The sequence below is a fragment of the Cricetulus griseus genome (genome assembly GCF_003668045.3).
Source record: "Cricetulus griseus strain 17A/GY chromosome 1 unlocalized genomic scaffold, alternate assembly CriGri-PICRH-1.0 chr1_1, whole genome shotgun sequence".
Lineage (NCBI taxonomy): Eukaryota > Metazoa > Chordata > Mammalia > Rodentia > Cricetidae > Cricetulus > Cricetulus griseus.
Window position 1 is genome coordinate 265,367,576 of NW_023276807.1, and position 22,188 is coordinate 265,389,763.

General features: G+C 42.6%; 1 long non-coding RNA gene across 1 annotated transcript in view; it reads left to right on the plus strand.

The window, feature by feature from the left end:
• The first annotated feature begins 1,833 nt into the window (after nt 1–1,833).
• Nucleotides 1,834–22,188, plus strand: part of LOC103161398 — a 641,004-nt gene continuing 620,649 nt past the window's right edge. Inside the window, exon 1 of the long non-coding RNA XR_004772289.1 lies at nt 1,834–1,996. This is a non-coding gene — a long non-coding RNA (glypican-5). The remainder of the gene's footprint in view (nt 1,997–22,188) is intronic.

The window sequence follows — 22,188 nt, forward strand, 5'->3', positions numbered from 1 at the left end:
GTATCAGTTTAAAGGTTTTCTAAGTCTGAACTGCACACGTGCAGCCTTCTCTGACCATGTGAGCCAAGCCTTAAACCCACCGTGTGGCTCTGCACATGGCGCTGGCTGGCCCAAGCATGCAGGCAACAGTTGGCCAGCCTGGGAGACTGCTGGACTAGGAAGCCATGTCTGATTCCGTGTTTGGAACTTTAAAAAAAAAAAAAAGCTTTCTTAGTTCCTAAGTGGAAATACGTGCCCCTCACCTTGGACCCTATATATAGCACCTTCTTTTATTGCTTTATTAATAAAAAATGGTCGGGAGTCAGATATTAGGGTAAAACCTGATCCATCCACCAAGCTGTGGTGAAAACGACCAACAACTCTACTCTTCCCTCTTCGCTGCTCCAAAGTTTCCTTGGCCCCACGTTATTCCCCTTAGGTGTCGGTCTACCTTTTCTGAGTCGGCCAGAAAACTCTGGTTCTCTCGGGCTGCTGAATGTGTACAGCCCTGTGAACCAAGACCAGACTCCATTGGTGGACTCGCAGCAACAACGCATATAAATCTCCTGGAACAGATGTCGGGAGCCAAGTGGGTAGCATTTCACTCTGAAATAGAGTCTCAACCATAGCAAGAAATCACCTTCGAAAAGTGCTGCCTTTGGTATCAAATGGACATCAGAAAAACCCCATGGCACTTAGCTAAGACTAAAAATTACTCATCATGCGTCTTGGCAAGGGACAGCTTCGTTGTGCCGAGAAGCGTTCCCTCCAGGTGACTGTGATGAGAGACTGATCTTGTTCAGCTGAGCTATATTTTGCTTTTTGGTTGCTGGTTTCTTATGCATTCCTTTTGCAAACTCTAACTTGACAAACTTTCATTGTCGGCTTATACTTGCCCAGTATGTTCTTTGTTTGTGTCCTCCTGGGAAGAAACTCCGCTGAGCACTTTGGTTTTAGTTACTGTCTGAGAAATATTAAAAACAAATTCTCAGATGTGATAGCTTTCCACGGAGATGCTGACTTGTACATCCCGTCAGAAAATTCCGTTAATGTTACAGGAAAACACTCCAAAGGGCTAACATTAGGCCTTTAAAAATAACTTCTCCTCCAGGCTTCTTTGAAACCCAAGTGTTATTAGGCTTCTCAAAAGCCTGCCTTGGCTTTTCCTTTTGTGCCTAGGTCTATTTCGTGAAATTTGAATACAAATTCCCATGCATAGAGGACTTGGTTCCAACCCATGGCTCTCATCCCCTTTCTCCTATTCCCTTTAGACACACTTTTGTTTCATCAGGTCAACGGTTTCCTAAATGAACCGGGAGGAAGAAGACTGGGCTCCGTTCCACGAATTTGGCTCCTTTCTGAGGTCTCGCAGCCCGGCTGTTGCTGTGCTCGGCAGGATCTGGGCTGGGGCGGAGCAGGCGGATCTCCGGGGGTGTGGCTAGGGGCGTGGCCTGTTCTGGGGCAGGCCAACGGGGCTGAGCTCCGCGGGCGAGCACAGCCTGGGTTTGCGGCTGCGAGCTGAGCGGCTGCTGCGCTGGTGGCCGGCGCCGGATGCTCGCGGATTCTCCGCTTCTCTGAAGCTTGCGTTCGGTTCTCGCAGTGCCAAGTCGCCCCAGTCCGGGGGGAACCCGGGCGATGCTGAGCCCGAGAGGTCCAGCGTCTCAGCCTCGGGGCTCCAAGGGAAAAAGCCGAGCTCTTGCAGGTGAAACCGCGGGCGGTCCGCGGTCTTGCGGAGGCCGCCTGAGCATCGCATCCCCGCCAGCCTCCGCCTCGCATCTTCCCCGGGCGCCGGCGGCGCAGGGCGCGCGGGAGAGTGGGAACCAGGGCGGGGAAGGCGCGACCCCAGCACCGAGGATGCACGCCCGCACCTGGAGTCTGAGCTGGCGCTGTCTCCTCCTCCTGGCTCTCCTCGGATCTACCCGCAGCGAGGGTGTGGAGAGCTGCGAAGAAGTTCGGAAACTTTTCCAGTGGCGGCTTGGGGGAGCTGTCAAGGGGCTGCCGTACACACCGCGGGCAGGTAAGAGGCGCTGGTTGGCCGGGCAGCGTGGGGGTTCCGGCCGCCCGGCCGCCCGGGGGACCGCTGGGCTCGCGACCACGCTCTACCTACCAGGCATCCAGAGGTGGTCCTCGGTGAAAAGATGACCTTTCGGGTCCCCCCGCCGCACTAGATGGTTCGAGGTGAGGTCTCTGGGGACGCTTGCTGTGCTCCGGCGAGTAGAGCAGCTTCAAGGGGCTCCTTCACTGTTCCCGGGGTCCCCCGGAGCTGTGGAGCGTTTCTTTCCCGCGGCGCTCTTCCAGGCTCCAGTGATGTCTGTGAAGGACTCGCAAAGGGGAGGGAGGTTTGTTCACCGTGTGGCTAGAGGGAATGTCACGGAGGGTCCTGGTTTGCTGTTTCCCCACAACCTCAGAGGAATTGTGTTAGTTGCCGCAAGTTTGATGGTAAAACCATAAACCGCTGTATATCCCTTTGCCGGGCAGATGCAGCCGATGTTTCCTGTAATGAGCACTGGACCCAGTACACCCAGTCACGACCTTTAGTTGCCCCTCCGCATCCTGGCACCAGGCTTTCCTACGGAAACCCGAGCTGCCAAGTGTGTCTCACAGACCCACAAATTATTTTCTCGACTAAAAAGCGTTAGGGCAACAGGAGTCTTAACCCCGCGTTTTGGGGGCTCTGAGCATGGACGACTCCCAGGGAAAGATACAGTGATTGTGGCAGGTGGAGACCAAGACTTCTAGAAGCTCCCTTTACCTGCGTCCATCCCATGGGTATCCTAGCACTCAAATTCTTAGCTGCCGGGGGAGAGCAAGGACACATTCTATCTGCAAGAGAAGGTATTAGTGAGTCAACGCAATAGCCAGTGTCTGGAGCTCAGTTAGTGGGGTAATGCTAGCTGTTGCTGAAGTCAACAGAAGGGATGGACTCGAGGAGGTGGTTGGGTGAACAAAGAATTTGCAAAAGATGCCTGAGTACAAAATGCATCCTTTTTCCAATGTGAGGAGTCTTGCCTTGAGCACTCCCCAGTGGTAGCACATTTGCCTGATTGGTTTTCTGTCAGTAAACTCAATTCTTATCATCCTTCCCGGGTTTCTGGGAACATAAAGTCCATCAGCCAGCGCCTACACGACCTCTTTTAAATACACCAATATTTATTTGAATGCCTATTCAGTACACACTCTTTCCAAATTACTTGACTGATACAGTAATACTTGCAGCTCAGGGCAGTTCTTGTCTCCTCTGCAAACAAAACAACCAGCCCCTTATATGTATGTACTTACTTATTTTGGTGTATTCTTTCATTAAGAAATGCAGCTCACTTAGCTGCTCAGAAAACTAACCGGTTTGTGTGCAGTGGGTGTTGATCTGTGAAACCCTTGCTTTATGAGATTTTTGTCTCCTGAATGCCGTAGCTTTAGCTTTATGTTGACAACTGTTCTGTAAGGCTTTGATTCTAACACCTTCTCACACCTCAGTGTTTCTGGTGCCTGCTGACGACAACATGCGATAGAAAGGTGTTGAGTTTTATTTCTAGAACCTGTATATACCGTCCCTTTCTAGAGCATTGATCACCAAGCTAGCCTTTTACCATGATATAAGGGACTACTGAAGCTCTACTCTACAGAAAGGCAAATGGTTGTCATTGTTTGCATTTGATACATATGGCACAAAGTAGGTGCTGGGAAGGTATACACCTTCTTTTTAAAGTCATCCTGGGCTGTTTTCCGATGGCCTAAGGTAATGGGGAACAGAGCAGCTCCCCCTAACACAGCTGGGCCAGCTACGCTCACAGAGATGAGGGGTGCTCCTGAAGCAGTGCCAAGTCCCTTGATATTTTCATTAAGAAAAGTGATGTGCAAGCATCATCTTGATTTTGACCATCCCAGTAACATCAGTCATGTACAAATTGGATATAAGACTGAAATTTTCTTGTGTCATTCATTAATTTGAATAATTCAGTAAAACACTAAAATGTTCTGGCATTGATTTATATCATTTTCTCTGCTAAAAATATCACAATTCCAATCCCAATTTGCATAAGTTGAATATAGCATATGCTTAATAAATATCTTACTCTTATATGTATACATATTATAATTATATTTTTATAACTGTATTTATAATAGCTAACATGATAAGATCAGAAGGTGGCTACCTTGTTTTCTAGAATTAACCTGGTCTCAGGACAGTGTATACTAAATAGTCATTTTCACATGGGAATACAAATGGCGTCTTTAAAAAAAAATCATAGCCTTTCATTGGCTATAACTAATATGTTTAGCTTAGTATTAGTTTTTCTTAGATTTCTTTTTTTAGAGCATGTATTTATTTATTTATTTATTTATTGCATTTCTTGTCCACAGTGGTTAGTTCTATAATATAAAGAAGACAGAATAACTTTTTACAGTTCCTTCCTACACTGGTGACTTTCATATCTTCTTGAGAACCTTAGCTGATCTGAAATTATTAAAATGGTGTGGGCAGTGATTTAAGCTCTTTCTCGGATTTCCTCACCTTTGTTCTCTGCACTGCTCCAATTCCTCTAAGCCTATTGAGCTCCTAAGACTGTTTGGATGAGAAATGTAAAAGACGAGAGAAGCCCAAATGTGATTAGAATTACAGATTTCCCTGTGTTCCGATTCTACTTCCTAAGTGGTAGCCAAGGTGCCCTTTGCCCCTGTTTATTTTATTCAGGAAAGAATTGTTAGTGGGGACAGCTTTAAAAGCCCTTTTATTCCACTCACTGGGGAGGGAAGATTGTCATTTATTCACACACATATTCCTAGTTTTAGAGGACAGATAACAGATTCATTTAAAACCAGCCATCATACAATTAGTACATAACTAATTTTAATGGGTGCTTATCTATCTCAAATATACACTTTGTAGCAAAGTTTATAGGAGAGAAGTCTTAGTCAACTTTTCACGACTACAGAAGAATTACCATACCTGATGCAATGAAGTCACAAAAGGAAGAGACTTGTTTGGGTTTGTGGTGTAGGGGGCTCCTGGGCAGGCTTCTGCCACCCACCTGACTTGGGGCAGCCTAGGTGACTGTGGTAGGCACCTGAGGCTATGCATTTGAAGGTGAGGGACCAGGGTCTAGGAACCCCCTTTGCAGCTGTAACCCCAGTGATCCAATATATATATATATATATAGTGGCAAAACAGAAATTCTAATGCTGCTTGATAATTTTAAGTAGAACTCTGCGCAGTGGTTTTGGCATTGGCATTGCTTTAAAATGCTTTCATTTAACCCCACCAGGAAAGATCAGTTTGTCTCATTGTAGCACACAAGAACAGCAGTCTACCTAATAAACCTGGGCTCAGAGTTACACACAGCTGGGCTGTGAAAGTTGAAGCTTCTGCGTATGGCTCTTCATGGGAAGTTAATAGGTTGTCATCTTTTAAAATGTGTGTACATGTGTATGTCTGTGTGTGTGTGTGCGAGTGTGTGTGTGTGCGAGTGTGTGTGTGTGTGTGTGTGTGTGTGTGTGTGTGTGTGTGTGTGTGTGTGCTCGAATGTGCTGAACATACATGTCAGGGTTGTGCTTATAGAAGTAAGAGTACAGCTTTTGGGAGTGGGCTCTTTCCTTCCATCATGGGGTTTCAGGGCTTGAAGTCAAGTGGGCAGGCTTGCAGGGTAAATACTTTTACTCATGGAGTCACCTTATTTACCAGTCATCATCTTTGAACCTATCTTTGTTGCTTTATAAACTCTTGACTCTTACTTAATACCTTGATTTAATTTTGCTTTACTTTTAAGGGCAAAACTTCAGTATGCCTCATCTCTACATATCAAGAGACTTTAAAAATAATAATTGAATTTTCACTCACATATAACTGGTTTTAAAATTAGAAAATGTATTTCTATCTGAAATGGCATTCTTTGTTAACAATAGTTAATATATATCTTGTGAACTACTAAACAACTAAGAAATAAGCAAAGTTGTTCTCTTGCTAGCTACAAAGCTTGGAGCCATGTCTTTCTTTACAGGTGAGGCAAACATGTAGGGCCAACTGTAAGCACTGCATACAACTATAAATATGTATGCTTCATCTCTGCCCCCCCCCATGATTGCAGTGACTTTTTTTCACCTGGTGTCACAATCTTCTATTTGTATAATGGCTTCAGGATGGTTCCGATTTGAAGTTTAAGAGGAACATTTTACACTCACAACTTAGGCTAGATTCGCTTATTTGGAGCCAATTAGTAAAACAATCTTGTTTCTAATTCAAATGAAAAAAATCTGAAAAAAAAGAATGTCTGGAATGAGAGTTTTGTTGCTCCATGATGTGTGTATATATATATATATATATATATATATATATATATATATATAATCAATGTATGTATGTATGTATGTATGATACAGATTATCTAGATTTTTAACTAAATTATCTGGGAATATTGTTATGGATCTAGACAGCTAAATCACAATAGCAATTTGTTTGAGTGGGGAATGACACACACACTCACACACACTCACAGGTGAGGGGAGGCAAAAAAGGAAAGATTGACTGAATGTTTCACTTAATTGCATGCTTTAGATTTCAGCTTAATTCATCATTTACTAAACTGGATTATAGCAATTATTATTGCAGAATGCCTTTCTTGTGTTACCCGGCACTGATTACATACTCCTTTCTTGTGTTACCCGGCACCCACTACCACTCCCTTTCTTCACTTCACATGGCACTTATTACACAATTCCTTTCTTCTGTTACCTGTAACAATAACTCTTTCCGCCAGCTGCCTAGGTTCCATCGCCACGTTAGGACCCCCAGTAACACACAGAATCTGATATCAATTACAATGTTGCTGGCCAATGATTAGGATTTCTTATCTGCTTGCGGTATCTTAAGTATCAACCATAGCCATTAATCTATATATTTGTAAAGACTTATTTTATAGAAGACACCAGTGGTATGCGCCCTCTTCCCAGGATCACATGGCGGCTCCACAGAGAAGAGAGGAGGAGGAAGAGAGTGATTTCCTGATTGTCCCTGCTTATATTCTGAGTCTGTCTGCTATGTCACTTCCTGCCTGGATCACAAGACTTCTCTTTACTACATTTATTAGTCCTGCCTAACTTGCTTCCCTATTTGCCAACAATATTCTATTTATTAACCAATAAGACAAACATATACACAGAAGGACTTCCCCTAGTTGCCACTCCCTGTCGTCTGTTACCTGGCACTAACTACACACTCCTTTTCTTTCACCTCTAGATCTTTACACCATGATATTTTATGAATAATAAAAACAGAGACCATATCTACTGGGGCCCATGTCACAGGCATGTGGCCAGTCTATTCTATCACACAGGAGTCCACACTCAAAGCTGCCATGCCTATTTTAATGTGCCTTTGGCTGGGTATTGAAATTTGCGCACTGGCTTTGCATTTGTTTCTGGCTCAGGGTTCTGAAAGTCATAGGGCTGATAGACCCTGGGTTGGACCTTAGTTTTTTAATACAGTCTGCTGCATATAACAGGATTTGGCACAAAATAAGAGCTGCAATACTATTTTATTCAGTTCAGCTGAAGGAAGTACCTTGGTACATCATTTGGACCTCTCTTATTCTTAAGCTATAGAAGTATCTAGACCTTGCTATCTGTATTTTGGGGTTTTTGAGTGTTGATAGTGTTAAGCACATGGCTCCAAGATGGGCACTCATCTTGCTCTCTTCTTCACAGAAGAGTAGGAACATCACAGTAAAGCCCAACTGTACCTAACTGAGAGTTTTTCACATGTAGTTGCTTTAAATATAGCTCAGAGAAACATATTTTTAGGCTTTTTCAATGTGATACTTTGCATACCCTACAATCTTCCCTAGCATCTGCATGCTGTAGACTTTTACAAATCCCTAGGCTACAGGGACTGGAGAGAAGGCTCAATGGTAAGAGCCATGGCTGCTCCTGTAAAGTTCCTGAGTTCAGTTCTCAGCACCCACATGGCAATTCACAACCCTCTGTAGCTGTAGTTATATATGATCTGATGCCTTCTTCTGGTTCACAGATGTACATGTAGACAAAGCATCTGTGTGCCTAAAAGAAATACATCTTAGAAAAACATAAAAACAAAGCAGAAAGAAATCCCTGGGCCTATGTACATAGCACAGCCTTTTGAAAACTCAAAATTTCTGATCTGGTCATTGTTGTCTAGACACAGGAGAGTTCCTGCTGCAGTTCTTATTTTTACAATATGTATTTGTTTGTTTGTTTGTTTGTTTATAAGGGTGTTTGTGTTTTCACCAATGCCTGAAGAGACCAGAGAAGGGCGCAGAACTGAACGGAGGTTCTCTAGAAGAGCAACAAATACTATTAACAGCTGAGCATCCTTCTAGCTCCCCATCTGCAATTCTGTGGTGGCCCTGTACACTGTCCCAGGAAGGATGCCCTTGGTGAGGCAAGCTGTCCCAGCCACATGCAGATAAAATGCATTTTGTGCTGCTTCCAGCTTTGGTTTGTGATGGGGGAAGTCCTTGTGTATGTATGTTTATCTTACTGGTTGCTGAATAAAGTACAGTTGGCCAATGAAGAAGCAAGTTAGGCAGGACTAGGAGTCAAGGAGGATTCTGGGAAATGTAGTAAAGATAAGTCTTGTGATCCAGTCAGGAAGTGACATAGTAGGCCGACTCAGAATATAAGCAGGGACACGCAGGAAACCGCTCTCTTCCTTCCTCCTCCTCTCTGTGGAGCCGACATGTGATCTCAGGAAGACAGGACACATTCTGCTGGTGTCCTCCATAATATAAGTTTTATAAAATATAAAGATTAGTAGTTGTGGTTGATAATTAAGACTGAGTTAGCATATGAGAAATCCTAGTCATTGGCCAGCAGCATTGTAACTAATAATAAGATTCTGTGTGTTATTTTGGGTGTCCACGTGGAAGTGGGCCTCAGGCAGAAAGATTTATCATTACAGGTTTGTGTCTTCACATTATCATCCCCAACATACAACTCAGCACTTAGGAGCCAGTACTTGGTTATTATGGTATGGTATGGTATAATATAGTGTCGTGTATGGTAGAGTGTAGCATTACTAATACACTCCTTAAGAGAAGAATCTGTAATTGATCTTTTCGCCTCAGGTTTTCATTCATTCATAGATTTTGATGAATAGAATTTCTTTTAAAATAATAATTACCTGACAGGATATTTGTTGTACTTAGTTGTAATTTCTGTTGATTAATCCTGGAAGGATGAAGAATATAGTCATTAAAGTTTTTTTTTTGTTTTTTGTTTTTTTTGTTTTTGTCAGTGATTAACCAAACCCCATAAAGGGACCCCACCTCATAAATTTTAAATTTAAAGGAGTTTTAAACCTATTTTATCTAACAATTTTGAAATGGAGCAAGTGGATGGCCAGACAAATGTTTGGAAGAGAGTTTTCTCCATTGTTCTGCAGAGAAAGGAAAAGTATTTGACGTTTAGGGCTTGTTTGCACAGTCACTGCCATTAGGAGGCGAGTGTCTCTGTTCTCAGAGCTTTATTGACTTATTAAGAGAATGGAAAAAGGATGGGTCAGATGCAGTATGCCTTCCACTCTGTATCAGTTGGCTTATGTTTTATTTGGATCAATTTTAATTTTTTTCTTACAAACTGGAATTTCTCCTGTGAGTAAATTACTAGTAATGAACTGTGAAGTGACTCCCTCTTTCTTCTCCTACCCTTGTTAATTTGACGCTGAGAGTAACTTTCAGAACCACATTAGTCATCTGTGGGATAACTCCTGGGTGGAGAAAAGCTGTGATTGTTGAAGGGCACTGTGATGATGATTCTGAATGTCAACTTGACAGGGTCGAGCATTATCATGGAGTAAAATCTGTGAACATGTCTAGACTGGGCTGAGTATGGAGACCTACCTCTGGGTGAGTGGCATGATTCTATGGGTTAGGTCCTGAGCCGAATGAAAAGAAGGCAGGTGAGGTGCCAGCACTCATCTCTCTGCTTTCTAGTTGTAGATGCCATGTGACTGAAAAGCTGTGACCATGCCTTCCCTGCCATGGTGCCTTCCCTGCTGTGGTGAACTGCCACTCAGACAGAGCCCACATAAATGATTTCTTCAGTAAATCTCACTTGTCAGGCATTTGTCACAGCAGTGAGAGAAATATCCAATGCAGACACCAACATGGAGTTTAGAACAGCAGGTGGACCAAGTAGAGGGACTTTAGACTGAGGATATGAAAAAGGAATTACTAGTAAGTCACAAACCATGCTGTATTGTAACAGGCAAGTATCAGAGTCTGGAAATTATTTCCATAAAGGCAACTTTAAAAATATTCCCCTAGTCTTTTCTTAAATGCATGTATTTTAAATTAATGACATAAAGTTGTTTGTATTTATTATTTACAACATAATTTTCACTATTTATTGAAGACATAACTAATATATGTATATAATGCATGCATGTTCTTAAGTAGCTAATTCTAGCTAAATAATATACATGTAATCTCCAGTGAATCATTGTTGCTAGCAAAAACACTTAGCATTCAGTGTCATCATTTCTGGAGATTCATGTGCCACCGTCACTGTATTTATTAGTCCTTGTACAACAGATCTCTTGTACGTAATTCCTTCTAACTAAGATCTGTATCCCTTGATCAGTATCTCCACCCTGAATTATCTGAGCCTGAGGTAACTGCTCCTTCACTCTGTGCTGTTACAAAGCTAGCCTTTTAGATCATGTGGTATTTGTCTATTTGCACTTTACTGTTTTTACTTAAGATGATGTCTTCAATGTTTATTCATATGGCTGCAAATAACAGGATCTTATTTTTTTTTTAAGACAGGTCATATTCTGTTGTTTGTCTTTACCACAGTTTTCTCCATTAACTTATTAAGTAATGGACACTTGGATTCATCAAATCTTTAAGGTCTCTCTTCAGTGAAAATTTGAAGAATTATTTCTGCCTGTATGATGTATGAGCCATGGTTTGTTTAGGACATCCTATGGGAAGCATGGAGGATTTCCCTGAACAGAAGAGTTGGGCCAGTGCTAATGAAACTCACGTGTATATTTTTATACAGTCTAGATCTTCACTTATGTATGTTTAAAAATAGTCATTATCTAAAAGTTAGTAAGCATTCCTTAATATGTGACTAAATTTTTATTACTCATTAGGATAAGGAGTTTGAGTTACTTTTTCTGTTCCTTCAACATTATTGTAAAATTTATCTTAGTTTTCATAGCTCTGTATAGGCATTGTTATTCATCGCTGCAGCTATGTGCTCATAGTTTTCAGCCTTTTCTTTTCCTACACGTTAGGAAAGGAGGAAATCCAAGAAGGGAAAACACAGCAAACCTATGCCTGCATTGATCAAATAAAAGGAATGAGAAAGAATTACACTGGGACGTCCTGTTCATTGAGTATAGATTCTTTAAGAGGAAGAGTGTCTACATTAAATTACCAGTTCAGATTTATTTGCTTTTTGAGTAACTCTGTTATTCAGTAAGGTTAGACCAGGTTATGTTTGGTTCCTTTTCTTTTGATCATGGAGATATCTGTGTTTAATGAGCTGAAGCTGAAATGGGTCAATAAAACAGAGCGATTAATAGTCCATTCTCACCAGGCTTGGAACACATTTTACTCTGGGCTTAAAAAAATAAAACTTTTGTATTTTGAAAAAAGGTTTTGATCAACTTAAAAGGTAAAGGAACTAGAAATAACACAGTGAGGCTCAGACAGTAGAGCCATCAATGAGTTTCAGCAGGTGCTGTGTATCGGGTGGACTGTGTGAGTTTGTGCCCATGTGGCCAATAGCTTTAGTTTGAACAGACAAAGCCAAGTTTCCTTTCCCTTCTGGAAGTCCACTGGTGCAAAAAAGCTCCAGGTCATTAAATATTTAGCATTTAATTCATCTGTACAAATGTCTTGTTGTTGTAATGGTAATAATAAAAAAAATGTCTGACAAAGCCCTAAAATGTTGTTTTGGGGACAAATAAATGGAAAAAGCAACCATAGTATCACAATTTGTCACATGTTATACTGCAGAGAAATGAATTTATGGTTCTGAAATGGCTTAGTTTTGTCCATACCATTTATTAGATGTATGACATTTGGCAAATGACTCAGCTTCTCTGAGATGTTTGCTTTCTTCTATACAGACGCTAGAATATGCATGTTTCTTTTCTTCTCTGCTGACTTTTGAGAGCCATGTTATGCTTGCAGTACTTGAAAATATTTCACAGATATCTCAGTGAACTGCTTAGTTTTATGTCAACTTGATGTAAGCTAGAGCCAGCTAAGAGGAGGGAGCCTTGGTTGAGGAAATGCCTCCATAAGATCTGTCTGTAGGGCGTTTTCTCAGCTATTGATGTGGGAAGGCCTAGCCCAGTGTGGGTAGTGCCATCCCTGGGCTTGTGGTCCTGGGTGTGTAAGAAAGCAGGCTCAACCAACCATGGGAGTAAGCCAGTAAGCAGCTCCATACCATGACCTCTGCATCCGCTCCTGCTGCCAGGTTCCTGCCCTGCTTGAGTTCCTGTTCTGACTTCCTTCCATGATGAACAGTGAGGTGGAAGGAGATGCCAAATAAACCCTTCACTCTCCAATTTGTTTTGGTCATGGTGTTTCATCACAGCGATTGTAACCCGAACTAGGACACTCGGTAACTTTTCTTCTTCTTGTGACCTGACAAAATCCCCTGGAGGAAGTCAGGCAAAGTTTACTTTGCCTCACAGTCTGAGGTACGGTCTGCAATAGAAGGGGAGTCATGGGGGGAGGCAGGAGCCTGAGGCAGCTGGTCATCTTGGACGTGCAGTCAGGGTCACCAGAGAGGTGAATGCTGGCACCCCTCTCCATTGCTCCTTCGGACTCAGTCCAGGACCCAGCCCCTGGAGCTAAACTCCTTCCCTCTTGTGGATTCCTACTGTGGATCAGCCTTCCTTACGGCAGGGTTACAGCTGTGCAGTCTCCCAAGACGGGAGACTGTAGGGAGACACTGCAGCCCCGCCTCCTAGAGCCCCTGCAGGTGTGCCTGGCCACCCTAGCTTGCTGCCTCTGGGCACGCTCTGGCTTGTGCTTGGCTGGTATTACTTGAATAAAGATATCTCGTTATAGGGGACTAAAGCAGTACTCTGGTTTCCAAATTAAAAACTTCCAGGAAGTTTATCCTTCACAAAAGTTTTCGTATTTGTTGCCAACTACAAGGATAGGAAGGGTATGGGGAGTAGGTGATCTCAGGGTATCTATGCAAGGCCTCTGTGCCAGTCCCATGGTATTCGGGAGACCTCTGCAAACAGCCATCAGCATTCCCCAGTGCTCACGGAAAAGCTTGGGCTCCCACGTTAGCTGTGGGGTCTTCTGTGACCCTGCCTTTACCCCCCAGTTTGTCTTCTGCAGTTCTCTGTTGCTTCCCTTTTCGCTTTGCTGTCGCGTAGGAGATGCCTCACCATGGCACTGCACATTTTCCCTGCCGGTCCCTGTAACAGAAAGGGCTGACTTGGCTTCACGAAGGCTTCGCTTGGTTGCAGCAAGCAGAGGGATGCTGTCGTCCCAGGACGGAGTCAATGACTGAAGCCCACTGTACAAGATGGGGGAAACCAGAAGTTGCAGCATTTTCTCCTTGCAGTGCAACTCACTGCCTGCCCAGGCAACTCACTAGAACCATGAAGGAGCCCAATGACTGGCATTACATTCTCACTGCTTACCAGGCTTGCTATGCTGGCTAGGTCTAGGTCTGCTTGACACAAGCTGGGGGCATGGAGAGAGGGGAGCATCTACTGAGAAAACGCTTTCCTGAGGTCAGATGTAGGCGAGCTTGTAGAACATTTTCCTTAAATTAGCGGCTGCTGGGAGACCGACATCCCTGGGCTGGTTGTCCTGGGTGCTATAGGAAAGCAGGCTGAGCTAGCCAGAAGATACCAGACAGGAAGCAACCCCCCTCCATGGCCTCTGCATCAGCTCCTGCCTCCAGGTTCCAGCCTGTTTGAGTTCCTGTCCTGACTTCCTTCAATGGTAGACTACGATGTGGGAGTGCAAGCCAAATAAACCCTTTCCTTCCCACCTTGTTTTTGGCCATGGTGTTTCCTCACAGCGCTAGGAACCCTAGCTAGGACACTTGAGTCTCCCCTGTGAATCCAGTTGTAAAAACCTCCAGAACATTCACAGTCCCAACAGTATCTCCAGGTCTGTAGCCCAGCCCAGCCCCAGCGATTTGTCTCAGCCTCGACCCAGGCCATTGGGTGTCCTTATGGAAGGTGCTCTCCTTCCTTCTTGCTCTCATGCAAGTCTTAGTGCATTTGTTCTGCTATGTGTCAGTTTTATGTACTGAGAGCAGTTTAACCACAATGAAACTGGTTTCTCATTTATTGAGTAGGAATATTTTCTACCTTGTAAATACTTAGTGTTTATTCAAAGAAGCTATTCAAGTGGCCTCTCAGAGACTCTTCTGACCATTGCTCATCATTTCTCCAAGAAGATATAATTCTCTCTTCCAAGAAAACTTGGTGCGTCTTTTATGACATTTTTTGCCACATTACATTTTTACAAATGTGTCTCTTCATCATCTGAGCTCTGGAGGGAAAATTATGTTTTATGCTCTTGTTAGCCTTAATAACTACACAATGTCTTGTACAGAACAGGTGCTTAATCAATATTTGATGAATTCGTTTGACTTATTAATCAAAATGAGGAGCAGGAAATCACTCTGTAATTTAGTGCAGGTGAAAGGGAGACTTGGCAGCCCCTGAGATGGGAGTGATAGAGGGTCGCTAATGCTGGGAGCATCATTTCTCCGCACATAGAGGGACATCATCTTGTCACTCCTTAAGTTGTTACTTTTGAGAAGAATCAGCAGGAGAACCAAAGCTCTGTTCAGCCTCATGCTTTTCCCTCTGCTGCTTAGAGGAGCTGTGCATGCTTCTTAGAGAGCCACCAAGTAAGAAATTTAGGATTTCTGTTATTGAGAAAGCCAGGTGATTTGCCCAAGGAAACAATTTTCTGATTTACTTCACCTGCTGGTTGATATATATCCATCTGTCCATCCATCCATCCTTCCTTCCTTCCTTCATCCATCCATGCCTCTCCAGTTAGAGAGATGCTTGTATAAAAAGTAGCTGGATCACATGGAGTTATTTAGAAGACTGAGTTGCTAGGATTTCTGAGAGAGAAGCAAGTTTCATATACGATTGCCAGGATTTAGTACCTTTTAGGGACTATAAAGTCCCTTGTGGGAAGGACTTAGAATTCTGGATGCTAATGTTGAGGCTCCATCACAGGTAGTTGAAATGTGTATCTAAGTCATGAGAGGGAGAGGGAGATGGAGAGAGGGAGAGAAAGAAAGAGGGAGACAGGGAGAGAGGGAGAGGAAGAGAGAACAAAGATTGACAAGTCACTGGATGTGAAAAGAGGGAAGATATTTGAAACTTGCTGAGTATGTACTTCACAAAGAGGTTATGGTAACTGGATATAGCTCAATATTTCTTCAATTAGCAACTAAGAGTTCATCAGTTACTTGGTGTAGGTATTTACCAACTCCGGCACAGCTAATATTTAACTTTTACAGTAACTCACAAATGAAATGGAGATGTGAGATTTAGATAACCACTTTCTTCACAGAGTTTAACTCTTCTCGCATCTCTTGGATTTGCGCAGTGTATGCTTGCTGACTGGATAAGAGCTGGATGTGGGAAGAGCAGGCTAAAAGCTGGATGAGGCAGGCAGCAATCAGAGACAGGGCTTCTCACTTGTCCTGGAAAGATCTTCCAGCAAAGTGACGCCATCAGATTTGCATTTTAAAAGCTCTTTCTTGCCTGTAAGGTGTCAGTTTGACTTCTTTTCTAGGTGTAAGAGTAGAATGGTGTTAATACAGCTCAAAAGAAGTCAGTGGAAACTATAGGCTTAAGAGGCTCAGAGTGACTGTGTGATTTCTCTCATCTGATTACTTACAACAAGAACCCGATAAGGGGTCCCTATGCATTCTTAGGCTGTCCATCCAGCCGAACTTACACAAGAGCAACACATTCTCCTTGAACTCTTGACTGTGCTAACATCTTGATTATAATGCATACTGTACTTGCTTGTTCTTATGACATGTGCTCCTCTCTGCATAATCAGTAGAGTGACACTGTAGGCCCTTCCAGTCAACTGGACATGGCCCAGTTCCCAACTGGAACTTCTTTAAGTGCTTATGTTATAAGAAGCCAAGCAAATCAGTGCCAAATGTTAACTAAAGATAGAGTAACAATGATTACAAAATAGAAGCAGGGAAGACAATCTGCAGTTGACTACAAGATGAGGACATGACACGGCCGTGACCTGGGCTGAAGATTTCAGTTCTGTGTTTTGGCCACTACAAAGAAGAATACAATCAGAAATTATGTAGTGCAGTTGTAGGTAAGGACTAGGATGGGAGGCTGAGAAAACCAGTGGGGGTGTGGAGGGATGGAGGGGAAGGAGGGAGAAAGAAGAGAAGAGAGGGAAGAGGAGAGAGATACTTATGGTGTGAACAACATAAATGGTATCTTCAAAGAGAGAAAAAATGGATTTTGATTTTCTTTGTCAGGAGACTGCATGCAGTAAGTCACTAAAGCTGAAGTTGAGATATTTTGTTATAAAGGAAGAAATGATGCATTAAATGTTTGAAATATAGTGGTGGATTCTCCTGGTGACTTTCAGGCTTTCAGCAGGATGCACCTAGTCTGCTACTGTTTATAGTAAATAAAGCTTGGATTTCTGAGCCATAAATCATAGGAAAATGTTCCTGTGAGCTTTATAGTCATCAAAGCACAAGATGAGAGAATTCACGGTCAAATGGTCTTTCTTCTCTGCACTTCTTAATGACTGTTTGTGCTTACAGTCCAGGGTTTGTCCTAAAGTGTTTAGGACTCACATGAGCAGCTATGGTGATGGTGTCAGACTTCTGGTTTACTCACCTCTCATCATCCCTGGACCTTCAGCTCTTAGTAGAATATGAAGCTAAGTAAGGTCTCAGTTGCATTTGACACTAAGAATCATAGTGTTATGTTTCTGTCCTCATGAAGTATATACTTGTGGATTGCTTTTATTATCCTGTATGTTGCTGGAATTTCTTTCCAGCCTGGTCCCACAGCTGATTTGCCCCAAATAAGTACACAAAGACATGTGTCAATTATTAAACTGTTAGCCGATGGCTAGGGCATCTTATTGGCTAGCTCTGACTTCACTATTAACCTGTTTCTATTAATCTATGTATTTCCACGTGGTCTTGGCTTACCAGAGAACACCCAGACCTGTTACTCCTTTGGCGGCTACATGGTGTCTCCTCGAGGTCCCTCTCTCTCCTTCCTCCTTCCTCCTTCCTCTCATTGCCTTGCCTATACTTTCTTCCTGGCTAGCAGCCAATCAGTGTTTTATTCATCAACCAATAAGAGAAACACACACACACACACACACACACACACACACACACACATATCTTAATCTGTATCTTCCTCATTTTACATGAGGGAGCCTTCTGTATCTTCCTCATTTTACATGCTTGCAGTATTAGTTTAGTTAAACTATAACCAATCTCTGTAGTTGTCTATAGATAGCCACTTATTGTTGGAGGACCACCACTGCAATGCTCACAGTTTCAGGGGTTATTTAGTTCCTTGTGTGCCTTTTTTTATTTAATTTTTTTATTTTACATATCAACCCCAGTTCCCCCTTCCTCTCCTCCTGCTCTTCCCAATCTCTCCCTTCCCACTCCCTGTCCACTCCTCAGAGGGGGTCAGACCTCCCTTGGGGAGTCAACAAAGTCTGGCAAGTTGAGGCAAGACCAAGGGCCTCCCAGCATCAAGGTCGAGCAAGGTCGAGCAAGGTATTCCACCATAGGGAATGAACTCCAAAAAAGCCCGTTTGTGAACCTAGGATAGTTCCTGGTGCTACTGCCAGGCACCCCAACTGATCAAGCCACATAAATGTCACCCACATTCAGAGAGCCTATTTTGGTCCCATGCAGGTTCCCAGCTGTCAGTCCATAGTCCGTGAGCTCCCAGCTGTCCTGCTGTCTCTGTGGTTTCCCCATCATACTATTGAGCCCTTGCTCATATGATCCCTCCTCCCTCTCCTCGGCTGAACTCCAGGAGCTCAGCCCAGAGCTTGGCTGTGGTCACTGCATCTGCTTCCATCAGTTACTGGATGTAGGTTCTATGGGGGCAATTAAGGTGGTCATTAATCTGATTGAACACGGAGGACCATTCAGGCACCCTGTCCACTATTGCTAGGAGTCTTAGCTGGGGTCATCCTTGTGGATTCCTGAGAATTCCCCTAGCACCAGGTTTCTCCCTAACCCCACAATGGCTCCCTCTATTAAGATATCTTTCATTGCTCTCCCCTCCACCCCTCCCCCAACTCAGCTTCCTGGATCCCTCATGTCCCCATCCTCTGCCTTCTATGCCCCTCCCAGTTTATCCAGGAGATAAAAGTATTTCCCTTACCTGGTGCCCTCCATGTGTGTCCGTCCCTCTTAGGGTCCCTCTTTTTACCTGGCTTATCCGGGGTTGTGGGTTGTAGCTTGGTTATCCTTTGCTTTACATCTAATATCCACTTATGAGTGAGTACATATGGTATGTGTTTGTCATTCTGGGTCTGGGTTTTCTCACTCAGGATGTTTTTTTTTTTTCCTAGTTTTGCCCATTTGCATGCACATTTTAAGATGTCATTTTTTTTTCTGATAAGTAGTACTCTATTGTGTAAATGTACCATGTTTTCTTTATCCATTCTTCATTTTAGGGGCAGCTAGGCTGCTTCCAGGTTCTGGCTATTACAAATAATGCTGCTATACACATAGTTGAGCAAATGTCCTTGTGTTATGATTGTGCATCCTTTGGGTGTATGCCCAAGAGTGGTATACCTGAGTCTTGAGGTTGATTGATTCCCAATTTTCTGAGAAACTGCCATACTGATTTCCCAAGTGCTGTGCCCGATTCTTGAGAGCCAGAGAACCTCCGTTTTTAAGCTTTGCCTTTACATCTTAGGCTAAGGGGGTAGCAACACAATGACCATATTTATACCTGTGTGTGACTTTCTTTTCCTTTCTCTTTCAGTGTTCTGTGAAATGTCATTGCATTTAATAAAATGATTCCTCCACTTCAAAAATGTGTGGACAAATTCATAATGCTTCACATGGCATCAGAGACAAGTAGGAAATATAAGTGAGGTCTTGGAAGTGACCTCATGATCCCAGTTTATCAAACAAAAGGATCCCATCCTGAGCGTATTTCTGCCAATCATTCTGAAGTGGTCTTGTTTCCATAGTCACCCAGTGACCATGGACCCGGGGACAGCCGAGTAGAAACACATATTTTTAAGGATTTTAGAATTGTCTACCTTTATCTCTTAGCTTCTGTTCAAATAATCAGCTCTGTTATTTCTTGGTATGTGTTGGCTATCTAAAGCTCTGTGAGACTTGGAGCCGTGGTTCTCAATCTTCCTCATGCTTCAACCCTTTAATACAGTTCCCCAACCATAACATTATTTTTGTTGCTATTTCATAACTGTAATTTTGCTACTGATATGAATTATAATGTAAATATTTTTGGAGATAGAGGTTTGCCCAAGGGGTTGTGGCCCACGGGCTAACAACCACTCACTTAGGGAATGTTTCACAATTATTTTGGAATGTGATGGTCCTTTGTAATGATTATGTCCTTTGTGGCAATTGCCTTTGGATTTCCTGGCTTAAGTGAGCAGTCAGGCATGTGTACACACAAAATACAACAAATAAAAAAATTACCCCTTTTTCCTTTCGTAGACTCCAAAATATGATAAAATAATGAAAAATATACATTGCATACTTGTGTATGATTTGTTAAAAGTACAGTGGAATAACAACCAATACCCAGACTTGTCACATTTCACATGATGAAGTTCATGGAAGGCAGACTTGCGCAAGAAAGCTTGCTCTAGAAATAGTAGATGTCACCCTCTAACATTGTCCCAGACCACAAACTAGCCAATAAGAGTGAAAATATTGATGCCTTTGATGTTTGTTCACGTGGAATTCAGAAAGGTGTATTTGACCAGGACTGGCCAGCTGCACTATTCCAACTGTTGCAGACTCGCATTAGTGCTGCTGGGGACAGTGCTTGGAGACCACAGAGAACTGTCCAGAGCCTTGGCAGACTTTTACCTCAGTATCTTCCTGATGCTGATCATTCCTTGTCTTAGATGGACTCCTGAGTCTTCCAGAACTAAAGTATCATCACATAAAACACAACATTATTTTATGGCCTGGAAAATTGATAACAGAACCCCACAAATTTCAACAAACTTGAATTCAACCTCAAATATTTAAAAAAAAAAAAAACTTCCGAAGCTGTTATTGAAATAGATTATTTAGGAGAGTTGGCTAAAAAAATCAATAGACTGAAGACCAGAAGGATTTGGCTTTGATCCTTAGAAGCCAACTCAGAAACGCTGGGTTGTGGTGGCATGCACTTGTAATTTCAGCACTGGGGAAGGTATGAGGGTTCCTGATGTTCGCTGGCCAGCCACACTTGGCTGGTTAGGCCAAAGAGACACCCTGTCTTATAGGAGGTGGATGGTCTTTGTGAGGAGGACATGGTCTGGTGTCCTCTGGACTACTCACTTACATACCCACATATGTATCTTCAAACATACGCAATACAAAATAAGAGTAATTTGGGCCCTCTTAAACAGCAAGGAAGGGTATAGAAATTCACTTTTCTTTCAAGTACCAGACTAAGCTGCTGCAGATACTGCTGTTGTGGGGTGAGGGTGAGGTGGGGGACTGTTTGCCTCCAAAGCTAATTAACCTCAACAGAGTGTTGTTGACCATTGATTCCAAATTCATGGCCTGAAGTTTGGGGAAGCATCCTACTTAGCAGGCCTTTTCCTCTGCTTCATGAACTGAGAACATATCCTTCCTATCAGAAGAGCCTGTTATTGATTTTATAAATAAGGATTTAAGTATGTGATTTTTGTGTCAACATCAATCGACCATCTCTAGGGAAAAAAAACCATGAGCACATTATCTATGGAAGGCACAATGATGACATTTATGTATATAAAGGACACCATTATCGTCCCATCTGAGAGCATTATATTGACTTTACTTGCCCAGGTTGTCTGACTCCCAAGCATTAATTTTTATTGAATATAGGGCTAAAAGACACATAATATCTGAAATATTTAATCATGTTTTAAGACTTCTCATTTTTATGAATGATATCTGTATATACTTTTATAGAACAATGCAAATATTGTATAAAGCAGTAAATGAATCTATAAATTATAGTGACACTTTAATATGAATAATATTTGTAAAAACATAAAACAATAACCACAAATACTATTTCATATAGCTTAGTGAACCAGTTTTTGATGTCTTCAGCAATATGTTCTTCCTAGATAGAATGTGTTTGAAGCTCTCTCATTAATTTTGAGCTAAGACAGTGCCTTCTTAGATTTATTACAAAACACTGTATGTGAGAAAAAGAAAGAAGAAAATTATTAATATTCTATTGAAAACCTTTCATGCTGGGCTTTGTTTTTGTTGCTTACAGTATGCTTATAACAAAAAGCATAGTGGGAAACAAAGCTTGCAACAAAGCAAATGTCTTTGGGACAGGGGACTTGGGCACCTGTAGGAGTACGTTATGCTTCTTTTGTTTTGTGTAAAGTCCTTTAAAGTTCTGAAATAGAACACAAGAAAATGAAATGCTGTGGCCTGCCCTTACCCCAGAAATCCTTGTTACTTGTGTACTAGCTACATATCTTAATGTTGCAGGTAACAGAAGAATGCAGTAAATGCCTTTCTTATTTTGAGTTAAAAAATGAGCATGAGATCTCTAGGCCTGTGACCTTTGCGCCTTCACATTTAGGTCCTGCTGAAGAGTGAAAACTTTGCTCTCCCAGAGCTCTGGCAAGCACTTATTGCAGTTAGTTTTTGCGACTGGCTATTTCTGAAACAACCATTGCACCAATAGAATACAGTACAATGTTTGAGCCAGTCAGTTTTCCTTATGTGGCCATAGATCTCATCATAATTCCATGTGCTGTTATCTTGGTGTTCTTGTGAGATTCCCTATACTGGGAGAGGGTGTATCTCTGAGTCCTTTGCTCTTAGGCTCTTTTGTCCTCCTATTGGGTTGCCTTAACCAGCCTTGCTATGAGGGCTTTTGTCTTGTCTTATTGTATCTTATTTACTTCTGTTTGTCTTTTGGAGGCCTGCTTTTTTCTGAAGAGAAAATGAAGGGTAGTGGATTTGGAGAACAGG